At 43.5% G+C, this 21,816-nt stretch overlaps 1 protein-coding gene and 1 pseudogene across 2 annotated transcripts in view; both read left to right on the forward strand.

Annotated features, from left to right (window-relative positions):
• The first annotated feature begins 11,696 nt into the window (after window positions 1-11,696).
• LOC110494696 (chemokine-like protein TAFA-2) overlaps window positions 11,697-21,816 on the forward strand; it is a 159,072-nt gene continuing 148,952 nt past the window's right edge. The window contains exon 1 of one of the 2 annotated variants that reach the window (XM_021569989.3): window positions 11,697-12,270. The gene's annotated coding sequence lies outside the window, so the exon portion shown is untranslated. The remainder of the gene's footprint in view (window positions 12,271-21,816) is intronic. The other variant, XM_090206313.1, reaches the window with a different exon arrangement.
• Window positions 18,637-19,645, forward strand: LOC149976227 (zinc finger BED domain-containing protein 5-like; annotated as a pseudogene).

Genomic DNA, 21,816 nt, shown 5'->3' on the forward strand with positions numbered 1-21,816 from the left:
AAGGAATCCCTGAGAAGGCAGGGGTTTAGTGAATGCTGCTGTCTGTGGGGGGACACACTCCAAATCGTGCGCTTGTCTGGACTGGACTGGACACAAAATAACTATTCCCTGTCACAATGAAGAAAATGCACACTCTTGAGCGGTCCATTTATCAAAACAAATTGATAGTCTCTATCAGGGATGGGCCACTTTTATGGGGTTGGGGGCCCTAAGCGAAGTTTTAGAGTTAATTTCCTGCAATTCTACACATTTTGCCATGGGCCGTAGTGAAGATTTAGCAGTTTTATAGTTCATTTCCTGCAATTCGACTCATTTTACCATGGGCCGTAGAGAAAAATGTGCAGTTTTATAGTTCATTTCCTGCAATTCTATACATTTTGCAATACGGTGGAGAACAATGTTGCAGTTTTTAATATGATATCTGACTAAGAGTGACTAACAAAATCAATGGGGCCCCCTCCCTGTTGGTTATTCAACCATGATTACAAGTTTAGATAGCTGGCTGCGAGACTAATTTACAATCTAAACAAATGTAGCTGACATGGGCTAATTGAGTGACTGTCAGGTTTCAACCCAATTGGTGACAGATTTTCATGCGAATATTCTAAAATCTGCCTAAATAAAATATTAATTTTCCCACCAGAGATGTATTTCCATCAAATTTACTTGTTGCGAATAAAAGTGTTGCGTGATGAGGTAGTACACATAAAAATACATTTTGCGGTTAAATTTCCATGTACTGAATGAAAAATAAAAATGAAATGGGTTTCCCTCGCATTTTCAACTTTTTGGTTTTGTCACCAAAACAATCCTGTTTATAGCAAATGTGCCCACTCTGGTATTGGCACGTTCGCTCTAGCCAAAAGCTGGCAGATACAGTGCGGGTATAGCATACATGATGAGATTATTATGGACAAAAGAGAGAGATTATTTTAATTTGTAAAACAGCAGCCAAGCATCGATCATTGTGTCACCAGAATAAGACCCTTGATATTTATTGGAAAGGAACATCAAGCTCATCACTTTACACTTTCACCACCCTGTGTTGTACATCATAATTTATTTCATCTGTAGCCTAGTAAACTGCATGCTTTCCAGAGTTGAAAATGGATCTGTCGGCCTACAAAATCCCTGGCCTATATCAAGGACAAATTGACACTCACCTGCATTATTTTTGTGATGATACATTTCAGTGTGATTTAGATATGAAAGCCTGAGGGGTCTGGACCTTTATGACATGGCCTGTTTCCCTACAACGCTACACTGGTGGGAGTGGTGGGACAATCCCTCACTCTTTGTTCCCATTGGGGCACAACTACACATGAGAGGGGGAATAGTGTTGCCTCCTTGTATCTAAACGTAGGCCTACTACTGTCTCTGTAAAGAGGTCTGGACCTGGCACAAGACAGGTTGTTCAAGATCCAGAGCTGATGGATCTGTTCCCCTTCAATTGCTACACTACTGTAATGACTTTTGGATGAGGGTCTGCCAATTCCACCATGGTTAGGTTTTTCCAGGTCTAGGATGACGCATATATTTCAAGGTCTTCAGTCTTTGACAGAAAACATAATTAAAAAACGTGTTGTGTTCAGTTAATAAAAGTGGTAGTCTAATCACAGAGAGATCACATCACCTTTTCTCTGTAATTACTCCAGGGTCGTGTAGTGTAAATATTTCCCCAATAGAGGGACCCAGAGTATAGGAGATGAGAAGCAGTTTGGCTCATCAGCTGATGAACAGATGAAAATGTAATGTAGTAATGGTTATTTAGCAGACGCTTGTAAACAAAGTGATTTGCATTTACCACACATTTTAAACTAAGTATCTATGACCCATGCAAGAATCAAATCCACAAATATGTTGTAGCAAACACCATGCTCCAATCAACTGGGCCCTTGGAGCCAAGTGTTTATGAAGGGATACAGGCCATATTTGTACTTACTGTTAATGGCTGATGGGCATTATGTTGCTGAAGAGAATGCATTCAAATTACATTTAATGGATGTTTTTGCTTACCATAACTAATAACTGTGGTTATGTTGCTGCGATCACTGTTGGTGATCTAGATACTCTAAAATACATGCTGCCAACAATGCCAGGAAGCAACCCTGGCAAATTATACCAGAAAACAAAATGAGAATTTTAGCCTCAAAGGACAATGTTTTGTAATTTTCTATTTTGTCTAAGATGGAGTATTCCCAACTTACCAACTGACTGTGGTTGGCATTGAAGATGTAATCTCTGAGCTGATAAAAGGCCCTCTACTTGCCTGTCAGAGGAATGATTTACTGGGCCCAAATGTGTAACCCCAGACCTGAGCTGTATCATATTGGAAAAAGGGAGAATGACACGTGACTTAGTTTCTTTGATCTCCTCTCTCTCGCTCTCTGTGGGGGTGTGTGCTCTGGGAGAGGCAGCCAAGACTGACAGGTCCAAGTTGGGATAGAGGGGGATGGACGGAGCGAGCGAGATAGATAGCGGGAAAGCGGGGGAGAAGGAGAGAGAAAGAGAGAGAGGGGAGAGAGAGAATGCCAGGTGGGTGGGAGTGCAGAATAAGGACAGAGAATGAGATGAAAGGCAGTCCTGTGTAAATGATCTGTGGTTCACCTTGGCTAGATTTACAGTACATCATTGAATCATATGTTGGCTGGTTATACTGTAAATCAATCATTACATTTGGTATTGCAATGTATACCATGGCATTGTTGAATAATTCTTTCTGATTGGCTTGAAAGGCATTCTAGAGCGTGCATTATTTCCCTTTATAAACTGGGTGGTTCAAACCCTGCATCCTGATTGGCTGAAAGTCATGGTATATCAACCCGTATATCATGGACATGACAAAACATTTATTTTTACTACTCTAATTACGTTGGTAACCAGTTTATAATAGCAATAAGGTACCTCAGGGGTTTGTGATAAATGGCCAGTATATCACGGCTAAGGGCTGTATCTGCACTCCGAGTTGCATCATGCGTAAGAACAGCCCTTAGCCGTGGTATATTGGCCATATACTACAACCCTTCAGGCCTTATGCCTTAAATAAAGCACAGTATATTTACATGGTAGAATTCAATGACTATAATCCATTCTTACATGTACTATGTTTGAGCTGCTTCTGAAAGCAAACATAGAATTGAAGACACATTAGCATTGTTGAATTCAAGTTTCATAATGTCAAGCTAAGACTGGTGGTGTGAGGACGTTGGTAACATGAAAAAATGCAGTGGGCTCTGCACGTGACGCCCGCTCGATGTCCGCGTCCACCTCCCATTCCACCGGTGCCACCAGGCAAGAAGCAGGAATTATGGGAGTAGGCTCTGCGGACCGCTCCTCCGTGTCATACATCCTGGACAGTGCGTCTGCCTTAACATTCTGGGAACCTGGTCTGTAGTAGGATAGAGTGAAAACAAAGCGGGTGAAAAACATGGCCCACCTCGCCTGGCGAGGTGTACTCCAGATTGCGGTGGTGAGTAAAATGAGGAAAGGGTGTTTAGCCCCCTTAAGCCAATGTCTACACGCTTTCAGAGTCCTGACAACAGCCAACAGCTCCCGATCCCCCACATCATAGTTTCGGGCTGAGCCTCTTTGAAAAGAAAGCGCAGGGGCGGAGCTTTAGTGGCGTACCCGAGCGCTGAGACAGCACAGCCCCTATCCCAGCCTCGGACGTATCCACCTCCACTATGAGGAGCCGAGGTAAACAGAGCCTTCAGTTAACAAAAAGCCCTGTCCGCCTCAGCTGACCACTGCAAGCACATCGGCCCCCCCTTCAGCAAGGAGGTAATGGGAGCCTCTACCTGACCAAAACCCCCGGAGATTTATCCGGTAGTAGTTGGCAAACCCTAAGAACCGCTGCACCTCCTTTACAGTGGTTGGAGTTGGCCAATTACCAAGGCTGAAATGCGGTCATTCTCCACCCCTGATGTGGAAAAGCGGTACTCTAGGAAGGAGATGGACTGTTGGAAGAACAGACATTTCTCAGCCTTGACGTACAGTTCATGCTCCAACAGTCGACCAAGCACCTTGTGCACCAGAGACACATACTCGGCACTTGTAGCAGAGTATATTAGAATTTCATCTATATACACCACTACACCCTGCCCTTGCAGGTCCCTGAAAATCTCGCCTACAAAGGATTGGAAAACTGATGGAGCATTCATTAACCCGTACGGCATGACTAGATATTCATAGTGCCCAGATGTAGTGTCTTCCACTCATCCCCTCCCTTGATACGCACCAGGTTGTAAGTGCTCCTGAGGTCCAATCTTGTGAAGAAGCGCACCCCGTGCAATGACTCTGTCATACTGGCTATGAGAGGTAGTGGGTAACTGTATTTTATCGTAATCTGATTCAAACCTCGATAGTCAATACATGGGCGTAAACCTCCATCCTTCTTCTTCACAAAAAAGAAACTCGAGGAGACAGGTGAAATGGAAGGCCGAATGTATACACGTGACTCCTGGGAAGTGCAGCATCTACCAGAAGATTTATCGCACAATCCCCCTGTCGATGGGGTGGTAATTGAGTTGCCTTATTTTTACAGAAGGCCAGTGCCAAATCGGCATAGGTCGGGGGGAATGTCCATGGTGGATACTTGATTTTGACTCTCCACAGTAGTGGCACCTAAGGAAACACCTACACACCTCCCTGTGCACTGACGAGACCCTCCCTTGAATGCCCTCTGTTGCCACAAAATAATAGGATCATGAGAACCCAACCAGGGAAGGCCCAACACAACAGGAAATGCAGGAGAGTCGATCAGAAAGAGACTAATTCTCTCCTCATGGTTCTCCTGCGTTATCATACGGAGTGGAGCTGTGACCTCCCTCATTAGCCCTCACCCCAACGGATGACTATCTAAGGCATGTACAGGGAAGGGGACATCAACAGGAACAATAGGAATTCCTAAACTAAGTGCAAAGGCACGGTCAATAAAGTTCCCAGCTGCGCCTGAATCTACTAGTGCTTTATGCTGGGAATGCTGGGAAAACTCAGGAAAGGCTACATACAACCACATGTGTGCAACAGTGAGCTCTGGGTGAGGTGTGTGCCTAATCACCTGAGATGATCCACCAGTGCTCTGCCTGCCACCTCGATTACCTGGAAAACCTCCCCAGCACCGACTAGCAGTGTGTGCTCTGCGGCCACAGTTGGTGCAGGGAACAGTCCCCCCTCCGGTTTCCCTCATAGCAGCACCTCCCAGCTCCATCGGGGTAGGATCAGAGGTGCTGGGGGATGGAACTGACGGACCCCGATCTGGACGTCCGCGGGATGCCAACAGGTTATCCAGCCGGATGGATAGGTCCACCAGCTGGTCCAGATTAAGGGTGGTGTCCCTGCAGGCTAACTCCCTATGAACGCCTCGCGTAAACTACAGATCAGGGCCCGCTCATTCAATCCTGCGCCGGCGGCCAGAGTTCTAAAATCCAGAGCAAACTCTTGAGCACTCCTCATCCCTTGTCTTAAATGGAACAAACGTTCCCCCGCCACTCTCCCCTCAGGAGGATGATCGAAAACCGCCCGGAAGCAGCGGGTGAAATCTTCGTAATTGTCCAACGTTGGGCCTTCTTCTCCCCAGATGGCGTTGGCCAAGACCAGTGCTTTTCCAGTCAGAAAAGAGATGAGGGCGCTCACTCTCTCGCGTCCTGAGGGGGCTGGCTGAACAGCTGCCAGGTAGAGCTCCAGCTGGAGTAGGAACCCCTGGCACCCGGCAGCCGTTCCATCATATGCTCCCGGGAGCGAGGGTCGAATCCCACTGGATTCTGATGAAGGAAGTGTGGATCTCTGGATCAGTTGATGTGGGAGCTGGGAAGGTGCTGATTGGTGAACCGGAAAACCCCCTCTCTCCAATCGGTCCATGGTTTGCAGCACGCAATCCATGGCTGTGCCGAGACTCTGTAACATGGTCACGTGCTGCTGAACACGCTCCTCCATTGGGAGAGGAGGGCTGGCTGTACCTGCTGACTCCATTTGTTGGTGCGTTATTCTGTGAGGACGTTGGTAACATGACAAAATGCAGAGTCAGGTGCAGGACACAGTTCTGAGTAATCATCCAAAATGTATTCCAAAATAAGTAAGATTCCAACTAGGTACAAATACTATAATCCCAAGAACGAACAACGAGAACCCACATGACAAACAATAACACACAAAACAGAGAGGGAAATACGAGGGTTAAATAAGGAACATAATTAATGGAATAGAAACCAGGTGTGTATGATCAAGACAAAACAAAACGAAAATGAAACATAGATCGGTGGTGTCTAGAAAGCTGGTGATGTCAACCGCCGATCACCGCCCGAAGAAGGAGAGGGACCAACTTCTGCTGAAGTCGTGACAGATGGTTTGGTGTGCGAAAATAGCAAGCTGTGGTGGAAAAAGTACCCAATTGTCATACTTGAGTAAAAGGGGGAGGTGGAGCACTGCAAGTTTAAGACCATGCTTAGCCATTGTTCTCTCTCTTTACGTCTGGTCAGAGATGGGTCGCTGTTGTTTGATACTGTTTTCCTTGGTTTATTTGCCGTGGACTACAGCCAAACAGTAGCCTGTGTTGAGTTTGGTTAAGAAACCGGGAATTTGTAAGCACAATCCTCTGTCTGGACATTTGTTAATTTATGATCTAGCCAGGTCATTACAGTACTTTACACCACTGCTAGCAAGTCTGTTTGTTTGGTTACCACCGCAACTACTGTAGTTATCTTGTAAACTTGCTAGCTACACATGAACACATTTACTGTATAGCGGCAATTGTGTTAAACTATAGCCATGGTATAAAAGGGATAATCAACTCGGGGCTCTATGCGTTCTCTGGAAAATAATGCAACTCAGTGGAAAGTCAGTTCCAGTCCGCTAGCATGTCGTGGAACACACCTTGCACGTTGTTAATTATTTCCCATAGAATGCATACCCCCTCGTTGATTATCCCTTACATACTTTCATCTAAAAACCACATCATTATAGTTATATTAACAGATAAAGAGGCACCACTGATTACCAATCTGTGAATTTTACTGCAGTCTGATTTGTGGAACATAAAGTTTCTTATTGATTTGAAGCATTGAGAGTGGGTGTTGTGGTATTAAATGGTCAAATTCATTTCACAAACCAGGACATATTGGTTTCATATTATTACAGCACAAGGCATTCTTATTGTTTCAACTTTTCATCCTGTCTTTGGCATTTAGCTATGTTACTTTTGATGAAAAACAGAAAGGGTGGAAAACTCTTGAAATATGATAGTGCAGAGCCCAATGGAGGGGCTTTCTCTTTTATTAGCTTATATGCAACAAATTGCAGCAATATCTTCACTAGTCTTCTATTTTCCATATTCTTGCAGTTGAGAGAATTGCCACTGGGAGCGAAGGTAGTTGAAAAGTGGAAACTACAGTACATTTACAATGCCACTTGATGCAAACCCATTAGTGAAGGCTGCAGCCAGTATTTGGATGGAGTAGATACTTGGAAAGACCTGGTACAAAGACTATTGTAGTAGCCGTAAAGCCTAATGCGTCTCTCTGCCTTTCTCCTGGGTATCCTCTATCTGTGGTCAAAATGACGGAAGACGAAAATAAGTGTCTGTGAGTCTGCGGACCTGTTGAATCAAGGGGCATTAACTGCTGCTGCTGCTGAATAATTGATGGACAGCTACATCCCAGAGGCCATTATGCCTCCTATTTTACCTCCTGCACTTTTTTTGCTGGATGTCACACCGTCTTCATCCCATCTACGGTGAAGACAGGGAGGGGTTCAGGACGAGGACTGCCTGGGGAGGAGGCAAAGAGGTTACTCCAAACGCAGGGCCTGTTATTTTAAGCAGAGCCACCACAATAATTTCCATCCATTGGGCCTGGGAGTGTTTCAGTGTTATTTTCCACCCTGCTGAATTGAGAGAAAGCAGGGGCTGACATTGTAGTCTATGCGGGGTCGACACAGAAAACTCATCAGTCCCACTTTGTACTCACTGCTTTCACTATTATTCACTGCTGAGGTCCTTCACGGGAGATGTCAAATGTGCATATGATAGCATCCCCATATAATTGAATTCCCCCTCATAGATTTAGCTACAGAAGTTGCCCGTTATGTGACCTGGCACATATTAGGAACAGTGTTGAATGGCCATGAGGCTTCATGGCAATCCCTCTGTCTGTCTAATGCTGGGACCTTGGTGAAGTATGCCCATAATAAAGATGTGTGGGTATGACTCCAGGGCTGGGATTGCTTTGATTTCTCCTTGTGGAGGCTTACCTCATGGCTGAAGCCATCCAATCACATGACTTAATGAGAGCAGTGTGTCCACAGAAATGTGTCAGTGGAATGAGCTGCTGCTCCTCTTACAATGTAAATACACATTAGCACTGGAGATTAATGAGATAATCTCATTTTAGTATGCAGGTGTGTCCGTGCATGAGTGTACTTGTGCGCACTTATGTTATGTGTGTGTCTATGTGTGTGTTTATGTTTGTTTGTGGTGGGGAAGTTGTTGACAGGCTTCTAGTGATCCAAAGCTCCCTGTTAAATCTACACATTCTGGTATGTGTTTTGATAGACACATCAAAACACAAACTGTATGATGGTATAATTTAAAGGCATGGATTTTTACAATTACACATTCTGTAAGGAGTGATGCGATGTCTGTAGCCATGACTTCAGTAAGTTCCTTCAATAACGACACAGAATATAATGTCATAAGTCAATTAAAATGGCCAGATGTTTTTCCCCCAAACATTAATTATCAGTCATGCAGTGATTTTCATGTCCTGCCCACTGGCTCTGTTCACTGTGTGTGTGTGTGTGTGTGTGTGTGTGTGTGTGTGTGTGTGTGTGTGTGTGTGTGTGTGTGTGGGGGGGGGGGGGGATGTCAGTGTGTCAGTGTGTGTGCGAGTGTGCGTACGTGTGTGTGTGTGTTCTCTGAGAGGTAGATAGCTTGAGTTTATGATGATAACACTCTGAGGGTGTCCAAAAGCAATCAAAGTCAAATCCAAATGTTTGCCTCCTCTCTCCAGAGGCCATTTCAAAGCATTATCTTGATTATTCTGCCCATTCCTGTCTTTTGGGGAAGACAAAATACAACGCTTGAGAAATGGAGAGATAATAATGCAATTACTAGAGAGAAACCCTTTTAGACTGAGTGGTAATGCTTTGGGAGGTGAGAGTGAGTCTGAGAACAACAGGAGCGTACTCCCAACCTGAGTATGTCAGGGACATAATGCATATTATAACACATCAGCTGCTCTCTGAAGATTTTTTCATGCAGACAATCAAGGTCAGGGCTTCTCTGAAATCCTAACAAATAGTTATAATTTTGCTGCTTTGTGCTACAGCCTTTCCAAAGCACCTCTTTCAACTATCTCCTTGTCGTCAGTTTCCTCCAGGTTTCTACTCCATTCAAATCAAATCCAATTGTATTTGTCACATGCGCCGAATACAACCTTACAGTGAAATGCTTACTCACAAGTCCTTAACCAACAATGCAGTTTTAAGAAAAGAGAGAAAAAAAGTAAGAGATAACAAAAACAAATAATTAAAGAGCAGCAGTAAATAACAATATATACAGTGGGTACCGGTACAGAGTCAATGTGCGGGGGCACAAACAGGCATTCTCAGACATAGTGCCTGTGTCTGATAATGCCTGTTTGCTACCTTCCTTAGGGCTTCTTGAAGGCTATTGTCAAAATGAGTTATAAATGCATACGTTAATATATTTAGTAAGGTACTTTCTTGGATGGGTTTGAACATTTAAAATGAAACATTGGATTAATTAGTACATCTCAATAGTGTTTTTTAGTTATTGAATCTGAATTTATGTGCATTAGCGATACCATCATCCCAAATTGACAGTAGGCTAGATCTGGGTCTATTGGGAGTTCAAGTTTCAGCACCACAATGTAAGTTACTCAAGTCTGCATTATTGTGAGGTCAATAACTCTGATAAATAGGCCTACATCATGGGCAAGAAACATATTGTTTTTAAGAAAAAATATATTATAGTAGTATCAAGCTATCAAAGTTGACCTCCGGTCCTCCTCATCTTCGCAATCAAAAATTATTTTCGGAATACGCCTTTGACTCTCCTCATGAACTGGCACCATAGACCTACACAGCACAGACATTGGTTAGGCAGCACACAAAACCAGTTTTGATCAGCAACAGCAACAGCATAGCAGGCTGGGGCTCAGCGTTGGAATATCCTTTGCAGTGTGTAATGCAGCCTAGTTTTATTCATGCCATCCCAGCAGCTACCTTAGAAATATATATTTTTTGCTCTGTGCTTCTCCGAGCATGCAGTTTGTAGCCTATAGCCTATGGATCATTTGATTGAGACCACAGTAAATAGCCTACAGGTACACTTGATATTGCGAGCAGCAGAGAATCAGAGATGAGAGGCAGCACTGGGCACACATCGATATTTAGCCTAATAAGCAAGTCATTATAAAACACTGAGAAATATAGACATTTCATCATTTACAAATGTTATTACCCTCCCCTGGACAACATTTTTTAAAAATTACTAAATCCTCCCCTTGACTGAAATTAAAAAAGCATGTCCCTCCCCCATTTTCTCCAGGTAGGCCTACCCATTATTTCCTCCAGGTAGGCCTACCCATTATTTCCTCCAGGTAGGCCTACCCATCATTACCTCCAGGTAGGCCTACCCATTATTTCCTCCAGGTAGGCCTACCCATAATTTCCTCCAGGTAGGCCTACCCATCATTTCCTCCAGGTAGACCTACCCATAATTTCCTCCAGGTAGACCTACCCATAATTTCCTCCAGGTAGACCTACCCATTATTTCCTCCAGGTAGGCCTACCCATCATTACCTCCAGGTAGGCCTACCCATTATTTCCTCCAGGTAGGCCTACCCATTATTTCCTCCAGGTAGGCCTACCTATCATTACCTCCAGGTAGGCCTACCCATTATTTCCTCCAGGTAGACCTACCCATTATTTCCTCCAGGTAGGCCTACCCATCATTTCCTCCAGGTAGACCTACCCATCATTACCTCCAGGTAGGCCTACCCATTATTTCCTCCAGGTAGACCTACCCATTATTTCCTCCAGGTAGGCCTACCCATCATTTCCTCCAGGTAGACCTACCCATTATTTCCTCCAGGTAGGCCTACCCATCATTTCCTCCAGGTAGACCTACCCATCATTACCTCCAGGTAGGCCTACCCATTATTTCCTCCAGGTAGGCCTACCCATTATTTCCTCCAGGTAGGCCTACCCATCATTTCCTCCAGGTAGGCCTACCCATCATTTCCTCCAGGTAGACCTACCCATAATTTCCTCCAGGTAGACCTACCCATAATTTCCTCCAGGTAGACCTACCCATTATTTCCTCCAGGTAGGCCTACCTATCATTACCTCCAGGTAGGCCTACCCATTATTTCCTCCAGGTAGACCTACCCATTATTTCCTCCAGGTAGGCCTACCCATTATTTCGATCCAAGACTAATATGCAATTAATTACAATGTGCATGTGTGACAGGCCACCTCTTTGTACTTGCAATTTCCTTGGCACCATACAGTATATCAAAGACACATCACATCTTTAATAAACCATTACATTTAAGAGGATAAATCTCATGTCCTATTATTAGCGCTTTATGAGCCATATTTATTGCACGAGGCCAAGGCCGGAAGTGAAAATGCCACTGAGTGGCGCCAAATCATCATAGCCCGTATTTTCCCGGGCTCACTGGTAATGTAGCTTGAAATAATACACTTGTCTCAGGTGCGTGTCCTCCTCTGCCTGCCGTTGCTAACGCTCCGGAGTGGACCCCTCATCTCAAATGCGTCGTCTGGACCGTGAAGAGACATAGTCTACACACAACACATGAACGAAACAATACTGGATGAACTGCAATAAGAACAATCTGTTTTGTAGAAACAATGATTGACTATCAGTCGTTGCTTTCAAGCTCTCTTGCTTTTGCGGTTGGGAAGTTGTGAAAAAACGCTAAAGGACCAGGAACTTTAGAAGACTTCAGAGTTGCTATATATGCAGTCGACCGATTAATCCGGGAGCCCGGTCGAGTTTGAAAGTCTATGCAATAGGCTACATTTTCTTTTGACATCTTTTGACTCAGGGATTTGGCGTTTTGAAAGCTTGATGTCTACACATTTTTCCTAGGTTATGTTTTGTCGTGGTGGGCACATTCACGGGCTAAAGGAAATTGTATTTCTTTAACATTACCCTGTTTTTGTTTTTGAAAATGGAGAGCAAATGAGAGGGGCATTTCCCGGGATTAATTGACAGCACAACGACAGGTAGGTTTAACGATTTTCTCAATAGGCTACATAATTTCATCACGTCTAAATCACTTGGTATTTTTATACATCGAAATTATTAACGCTTATTGTGTGAGCATAACACGTCCGCGCACTGTATGGAATAGCCTTCATCAATCACATTCTGTGGACTTAATATATGAATTTACAGCGATTTCTACAGACTTAAACATGTGACTTTGTTACATACTGAACAATCTATCCGATGTTCAAATACCCTTTTGTGGTAATTATTATTTTTGTTTACGAAAACTATAATTTTACATGTGTGCTTCATTTGTGATAGGGATAGATGCATGCAAACCATTATCTTAGATGGAGATGCAAACCAATACAATCCCAATAAATAATGGCTGATGACTAAAGCGTTCACGTGTGTCTAAACATGTTATCTACAGAGTGTTGGGTATTGGTTTCTTCTCTTTATCATGTGTGTAAAACACCGTGTTCCTTATGGGTATCTGCATATTAGCCCACAGAATCTGCATCAAAAGTTGGCACACGAGGTTATGAATGAGATCCATATGAACATAGGCCTAATATTCAATGATGCTGTAAATTAGTTGTGATGGGTTTCATTTCAATAATAAAATGAGAAGAAACATTAAATAATTGTATCCAGTGTATATCACAGTTCCTGGTGCAGCTCAGATACAGGTCTGTGAGTGGATAACTTCTCTCATAATGTGAATCCCATAACTGAGGGCATTTTGAAGAAATTCTAATAATGAAAGCATGCAATGGTAGACCCCCCCCCCCCCCCCCCTCTCTCTCTCTCACACACACACACACACACACACAGACTGTTTTATGTACCCCTCATTGTAGGCCTATATAATATACTGTATATTGCTGCATGATGGAGTGGTGAATGGCGGAGACCCTTAATCGCATACTCAACTGTAATCACATGGATGTGTGATGTATTGCCTTTAATCTGTCTGTCCTGTTTGGGTGCAGCACCATTTTTCTGGTGCAGTTCAGGGAATATTTCACACTAATGTTTGCTTCAATGAATCAGCTTAACAAAAAATATACATGACTTGTATGACTAATAACTTAGTTTTTTTAAACATTAAACTCAAAACGAAGTCTTTGATTAATTCAAAAATGAAGTCTTTGATCAATTCAAAAATCAAGTCTTTGATCAATTCACAATCAAGTCTGTTTCTCAGAAGTTATTATCTAAACAGTCTGTGTGTTGACAACTAGGAAAAGATGAGCTCCCAATGCTAAGACAATGCACATTGGAGGAGGCAGTGGATTTGACTATTCACATTATGGGATCTGTCTTTTAAATGTGACTTTTTCTGTTTACTCTCAATGCTCCAACAAATCAGGTGTCTGATGAAGGAGACAGAGAAACAGTGGATTTGTGATTTGGGGAAACAAACACTGTCCTCGTAGGAAATCAGCCTTGCTTTTCCTTGTCTGCCACTGTAGATATTTATGCTTATGCCACACACCACCACAGCACAGTGGTGCATATTCCTTCTTCTGTTCTCTCTCTCTCTCTCTCTCTCTCTCTCTCTCTCTCTCATCTCTTCCTCCCTCCTTCTTCAACACCCTCAGCTCTTTATCTTCGTCTGACTATATGATCCTTCCTGGTTCTCCTTTCTTTCATCTGTCCTTCATCCCCCTGATATGCATTGTGTGGTCAGCTGTTTTTCTGCAATTAGTGCTATCATCGCATTTCATCCTGCGGAACACTGATGGTAATAACCTTATGGATCTTACTGCGTGGCGACGATACAGCTCTGCTGTGATTAATTGAAGTCCCTCCAGAGAGTCAGAGGAGGGTTAGATCTTCCCTTTCACACCCACTGACAGGCAACCCATTATAGTGTTTTATAGATTGCCGTCAGTAGCCCCCCGGAGCTGCTTGTTCTGAGGGGGGTTTATTGGGCTGTGTTATTGGTAGGTATTGCTGACAGATGGAGCAAAGGCCACATTGGGATTATTTGGGCGTCAGTGCCTGTGACAGTTAAACTGGATGTAAACGATGGTGGACAATTCATGAGAATGTATTGGGGTGGAGGGTTGTATACAGAGAAGAGAGTCGGCCCGATAATTGAACCCTGTGACAACCCCATAGAGACTGCCAGAGGTTCAGACAACAGGCCCTCCGATTTGACATACTGAGTATAGGGTTAGGATGGTGGTTTCAGGATTAGGATTTTGGGGGAGGGTTAGGATGGTGGGTGGAAGGTTAGGATGGTGGGTGGAGGTTTAGGAGGATGGGTGTCATGTTAGGATGGTGGGTTGAGGGTTTGGATGGATGGTAGAGGGTTCGGATGGTGGGTTCGGATTGTGGGTGGAGGGTTAGAATGGTGGGTGGAAGGTTAGGGTGGTGGATGGAGTTTGGAAGGTTAGGATCCTTTGTGGAGTGTTAGAATGGTGGGTTGAGGGTTTGGAGGATGGTGGGTGGAAGGTTAGAATTGTAGGTGGAGGGTTAGAAGGGTGTTTTGATGGTTAGGATAGTGGTTGGAAGGTTGGGACGGTGGGTGGAGGGTTAGGATTGTGGGTGGCGTGTTCTGGTGGTTGGTTGTGGGTTTGGATGGTGGGGGGAGGGTTAGGATGGTTGGTTGTGGGTTAGGATGCTGGGTGGAATGTTAGGATGGTGGGTAGAGGGTTGGGATGGTGGGTTGAGGGTTTTGATGGTGGGTTAGGATGGTGGGTTGAGGGTTAGGATGGTGGGTGGAGGGTTAGAATGGTGGGTTAGTATGGTGGGTTAAGTGTTAGGATGGTGGGTGGAGGGTTTGGATGGTGGGTGGAGGGTTTGGATGGTTGGTGGAGGGTTTGGATGGTAGGTAGGGGGTTTTGATGGTAGGTTGAGTGTTAGGATGGTGTGTTGAGGGTTAGGGTGGTGGGTGGAGGGTTAGGATGGTGGGTAGAAGGTTAGGATGGTGGTTGGATGTTTAGGATGTTTGGATGGTTGGTGGAGGGTTTGGATGGTATGCTGAGGTTTTTGATGGTAGGTTGAGGTTTAGGATGATGAGTTGAGGGTTAGGATGGTGGGTTGAGGGTTAGGGTGTTGGGTTGAGGGTTTGGATGGTGGGTGCAGGGTTAGGATGTTGGGTTATGATGGTGGGTTGAGGGTTAGGATGGTGGGTTGAGGGTTAGGCTGGTGGGTTGAGGGTTAGAATGATGGTTGGAGGGTTATGATGGTGGGTGGAGGGTTAGGATGGTGGGTGGAAGGTTAGTATGGTGGGTGGAGGGTTAGGATCGAGGGTTGAGGGTTAGGATGGTGGATGGAGGTTTAGGATGGTTTGTTGAGTTTTAGGATGGTGGGTGGAGGGTTAGGATGGTGGTTGGAGGGTTAGGATGGTGGGTGTGAGGTAAGGTGGTCTATGAAAGGCTTTGATCCAATTCGACCCCCCAATTGTCCTGTAATCATGGTCAAATTAGGACACCTATGTTTGTGCAATTTGTTTCAAATCTGCACTAGCTCGACGTGTGATGAAAGTGTTTGACAGTGGAGATGATTGCACTGCAACTCGGTGCAGTGTTGTAATTGTTAGTGCTTACGTGTAGATCAGAGTTCATCAACTAGGTTCGGCTTCGGGCCAAATTTTCTCTGAGCTAATAGTCGGCGGGCCAGAACATAATTAGCATGTAAAAATAGCACAATTAATATAAATTCAGTGACAATAACATCTAATTATGCCCCTAACATTTCTAATTTCGCTATTCAATTATTACTTTTTATCTATTTCTCTGTAGGTTGATTGTTTGGGAAAAACAGTTCTGAGTAGCCTACTGTAGTCTACACACCTTTTTTAATGTCAACGTTCGTTCAGAACAATTAGCTCGATAGCAAGAGAAAATGTTGCATTCAAAAACGATCAAAAGAAAAGTGGATGATGAAAATCGAAGTTTCAGGAAGTAAAGGACAGGGAGATACAGTGCCTTGCGAAAGTATTCGGCCCCCTTGAACTTTGCGACCTTTTGCCACATTTCAGGCTTCAAACATAAAGATATAAAACTGTATTTTTTGTGAAGAATCAACAACAAGTGGGACACAATCATGAAGTGGAACGACATTTATTGGATATTTCAAACTTTTTTAACAAATCAAAAACTGAAAAATTGGGCGTGCAAAATTATTCAGCCCTCTTAAGTTAATACTTTGTAGCGCCACCTTTTGCTGCGATTACAGCTGTAAGTCGCTTGGGGTATGTCTCTATCAGTTTTGCACATCGAGAGACTGAATTTTTTTCCAATTCCTCCTTTCAAAACAGCTCGAGCTCAGTGAGGTTGGATGGAGAGCATTTGTGAACAGCAGTTTTCAGTTCTTTCCACAGATTCTCGATTGGATTCAGGTCTGGACTTTGACTTGGCCATTCTAACACCTGGATATGTTTATTTTTGAACCATTCCATTGTAGATTTTGCTTTATGTTTTGGATCATTGTCTTGTTGGAAGACAAATCTCCGTCCCAGTCTCAGGTCTTTTGCAGACTCCATCAGGTTTTCTTCCAGAATGGTCCTGTATTTGGCTCCATCCATCTTCCCATCAATTTTAACCATCTTCCCTGTCCCTGCTGAAGAAAAGCAAGCCCAAACCATGATGCTGCCACCACCATGTTTGACAGTGGGGATGGTGTGTTCAGGGTGATGAGCTGTGTTGCTTTTACGCCAAACATAATGTTTTGCATTGTTGCCAAAAAGTTCAATTTTGACCAGTCTGACCAGAGCACCTTCATCCACATGTTTGGTGTTTCTCCCAGGTGGCTTGCGGCAAACTTTAAACGACACTTTTTATGGATATCTTTAAGAAATGGCTTTCTTCTTGCCACTCTTCCATAAAGGCCAGATTTGTGTAATATACGACTGATTTTTGTCCTATGGACAGAGTCTCCCACCTCAGCTGTAGATCTCTGCAGTTCATCCAGAGTGATCATGGGCCTCTTGGCTGCATCTCTGATAAGTCTTCTCCTTGTATGAGCTGAAAGTTTAGAGGGACGGCCAGGTCTTGGTAGATTTGCAGTGGTCTGATACTCCTTCCATTTCAATATTATCGCTTGCACAGTGCTCCTTGGGATGTTTAAAGCTTGGGAAATCTTTTTGTATCCAAATCCGGCTTTAAACTTCTTCACAACAGTATCGCGGACCTGCCTGGTGTGTTCCTTGTTCTTCATGATGCTCTCTGCGCTTTTAACGGACCTCTGAGACTATCACAGTGCAGGTGCATTTATACGGAGACTTGATTACACACAGGTGGATTGTATTTATCATCATTAGTCATTTAGGTCAACATTGGATCATTCAGAGATCCTCACTGAACTTCTGGAGAGAGTTTGCTGCACTGAAAGTAAAGGGGCTGAATAATTTTGCACGCCCAATTTTTCAGTTTTTGATTTGTTAAAAAAGTTTGAAATATCCAATAAATGTCGTTCCACTTCATGATTGTGTCCCACTTGTTGTTGATTCTTCACAAAAAAATACAGTTTTATATCTTTATGTTTGAAGCCTGAAATGTGGCAAAAGGTCGCAAAGTTCAAGGGGTCGAATACTTTCGCAAGGCACTGTATGTGTTTATCTCAACATCTTTTTCCAATGCCAATCCAGTGTGTCTTATTTACAATGACAATGTCGCTGTTTGCAAATAATTAAATCTCAGACGGCATTATGAATCTAAGCATGGTACTATCAAAGTGGCCTTCCCGCCCCAGACAGAGGCCTGACGCAAAAAAATGTAAGCATTGACTGCAAGCTACACACATGGAAGCAGAATCCTCCTTCGTGGCCTGACCCAAGAACAGATGGTCACAAGTGCCATCATAAAAGCATCCTGGGTTATAACCAATCACAACATGTTCATCACAGACGCGGATATATTTAAAAAGTGCATGGTGACAGTTTTGGAGGAATTGGCTACCGACAAGTCTATGGAAAGCATAATTGCGTCTGTCAAACAGGTGCCCCTGTCTGCGTCAATAGCCACCTTTATGCTCTAGCGGATCACCTGCATAGGATTGTTCTAGAGGGGCTCAGTCATGTTGAGCATTTTTCCCTGGCTATTGATGAGAGTACTGACAACACCGATGTAGCACAGTTGTGTGTATATGTCTGTTATTTTCAGGGAAATTACTTTATAAAAGAGCTACTGGCACTGATTCCCCTCGAAGGACACATATTCACAAATCTGGAAGAATTGTGTACGCAGCATGGCTTGTCATTCAAAAAAGTCCACTTTGTTGTCACCGACGGGGCTCCTGCTGTGGTGGGCAGATACAGGGGCCTGGAAATCGCCCCACAAATGAATGGCTTGCATTGTCTCATCCATCAGAGTGTGCTGTGTGCCAGACTAAACAGTGAGCTAAGAGATGTGATGGATAAAGTAATGTGCATAATCAACTTTGTCAGGGGGATGTCAAGCAACACTACACCATCTTTTCTGCAAGCTTGTGACAGAGTCAGAGGAGGCCACCCTTGATGATCTCCTGCTTCACAACACCATCTTTTTTGCAAGCTTGTGACAGAGTCAGAGGAGGCCACCCTCGATGATATCCTGCTTCACAACACCATCTTTTCGGCAAGCTTGTGACAGAGTCAGAGGAGGCCACCCTCGATGATCTCTTGCTTCACAACACCATCTTTTCTGCAAGCTTGTGACAGAGTCAGAGGAGGCCACGCTCGATGATCTCCTGCTTCACAACAACGTGCTCTGGCTGAGTAAAGGAAAGCTCTATTTGGCTGACATATTCTAGTTAAATCTGCAGTTACAAGGAAGAGGGACAACAGTAATGGATGTGGTGGAAAAACTTGAGGCCTTTACTTGAGTTGAGTTGTTCGATTTGGACTTGTCATCTGGAAGGCTACTGCACTTCAGCACACTGAAGAAACGACAGGCAGAGGGACCAGGCCGAAGCATTGTCACAGAGGTGATGGAAGATTTCATCAAGCAGCTGAGGGACACCTTCTCCACCAGATTTAAAGACTACAGCATGCACAAGGATATCATTGTGTTTGTACATGATCCTTTCACAGTCCGCCCAGGTGGAGAATTCTCCTCCCTTGCTAAGAAAACGATAGAGGCCGCAATTCAAACTGAACTGATTGAACTCCAGACATCGAGCCCAATCAGGGATGCGCTCAGGAGTGCCAAATCCTTGAGTGCGTTTTGGGTGGCATGCTCAGAGGAATACAGCACAATAAAGTAACTAGCATTTTATGTTCTAACAAAGTTAGGATCGACTTACACCTGTGAGTCCTCCTTTTCCAACATGACTTACGACAGGAACTGGCTTTCACAAAGGTTAATCGAGGACTGTCTGAACATCAAAACCACATCCCTCTCACCACACATCCACAAGATCCTGTCCGAGGGGAAATGCAACATTTCCCATTAAGTAAGTAACTTAGTATTTAATAAATAGTTAAAGGTTACTAACATTATTGTGATTATTATTATTTTTATTAGTGCTTATCCAGCAATATTTAGGTCTCATGCTGACAGTATTTTCTGTTTGTTTTGTCATTACAGGAGCAGGTTATCCCGAGACTCCCGATACAAACATTCAGACACAGACATCGCCTTGTTTTTCTTTAAATGATTGTTTTATGTAGGATACTACATTCTTGGCCAGTTGCAGTTGTAAGTAGGTCTAATAAAAAATAAAACACTTCTATTAGGCCATTTTCTTTTCTAGTGAAAGATGCTGTTAAGCCACATAGCCTACCTCAGAAGTTAAGTTATTTTATATGGGCCTTGGTTCAGAAATAATAAACTCCAATTAAGCCCTCTTGTTGTTTGTAAAGTCAAATTAAAATTAAGATTAATGTTGAAATGAATTATTCGACTGGTGTAGCTTTTCTCCATCTGTTGCTGGGCAGTTGGGCTCCATCTGTTTTCAGCAGCAGGCACTGTTCACCTTCTATTGATTGCTCTGTGGTTGCAGCTTTACGTTTCAGCACCACAAAATGGTCCGCTGCCTGCTTTATTAGTTGACTGTGTCCTGCATTCTCTCTCCGATTTTAATTAAGTTAAAATGTAACTTCTGCATTATTTAGGTAGGGTTACTTCCTTCTTGGTACATTGCATTTGGGACTTTTTGCATCTCAGGTCCAAGATAATATACAGTTTAACTTCTTAAGGATCGGAGGCGGTATTTTCACGTCCAAGATAATATACAGTTTAAGTCAGAAGTTTACATACACCTTAGCCGAATACATTGAAACTCAGTTTTTCACAATTACTAACATTTTCTACAGTTCTATTTTTGTTTCATCAGACCACAGGACATTTCTCCAAAAAGTACGATCTTTGTCCCCATGTGCAGTTGCAACCCGTAGTCTGGCTTTTTATGGCGGTTTTGGAGCAGTGGCTTCTTCCTTGCTGAGCGGCCTTTCAGGTTATGTCGATATAGGACTAGTTTTACTATGGATATATATAGTTTTGTACTTATTTGTACCTCCAGCATCTTCACAAGGTCCTTTGCTGCTGTTCTGGGATTGATTTGCATTTTTCACACCAAAGTACGTTCATCTCTAGGAGACACTCCTTCCTGAGTGGTATGACGGCTGCGTGGTGCCATGGTGTTTATACTTGTGTACTGTTGTTTGTACAGATGAATGTGGTACCTTCAGGCATTTTGAAGGGACCAAAATGAGGTCTTGACTGATTTATTTTGATTTTCCTATGATGTCAAGCAAAGATACACTGAGTTTGAAGGTAGGCTTTGAAATACATCCACAGGTACACCTCCAGTTGACTCAAATGATGTCAATTAGCCTATCAGAAGCTTCTAAAGCCATGACATCATCTTCTGGAATTTGCCAAGCTGCTTAAAGGCACAGTCAACTTAGTTTACGTAAACTTCTGACCCACTGTTATTGTGGTACAGTGAATTATAAGTGAAATGATCTGTGTGCAAACAATTGTTGGGAAAATGACTTGTGTCGTGCACAAAGTAGACTTGCCAAAACTATAGTTTGTTAACAAGACATTTGTGGAGTGGTTGAAAAACAAGTTTTAATGACTCTAACCTAAGTGTATGTAACCTTCCGACTTCAACTCTCTATATATATATTTTTTTATTAAACAAATATTCCTAATTCATTTGTGGGGCTTTGCGGGTCCAAATAATACTGCTGGCGGGCCAGATTTAGCCCACATGCCAGCAGTTGGGGAACCTTGCTGTAGAGCGTAGTGACCAAGTCTGTTCTACAATATGAAGCAGCAGTACTAACAGAAGGAAAGAAGGTGGCTCTCACAGACCCATTTCATCTGTGTCTATCCAGTGTGCGACAATAAAACATGTTCTTATTTGTTTCTCTTTCTCGCACTCTCATTCTCTGACCTAATATTGTCCTGGTGCTGAAAGAGACATTGTGGTGGAGCGATACACCAGCCAGGATATGTTCAGGGTTTTGTCATTTGAAAATAAAAGCTGTCACATTGGCAACAAAGAGAGGAGTCTGAGCGTGGCAGGCCAACAGTGCTGGATCTGTGAACACTTGATATGCATAAGACAGCAGGTGATTTCTAGAAGAAGATAACATTGGGGATAAGAGGCTTGTG

The sequence above is a fragment of the Oncorhynchus mykiss genome, chromosome 17 (genome assembly GCF_057628025.1).
Source record: "Oncorhynchus mykiss isolate SJ-2025 chromosome 17, ASM5762802v1, whole genome shotgun sequence".
Taxonomy (NCBI): Eukaryota; Metazoa; Chordata; class Actinopteri; order Salmoniformes; family Salmonidae; genus Oncorhynchus; species Oncorhynchus mykiss.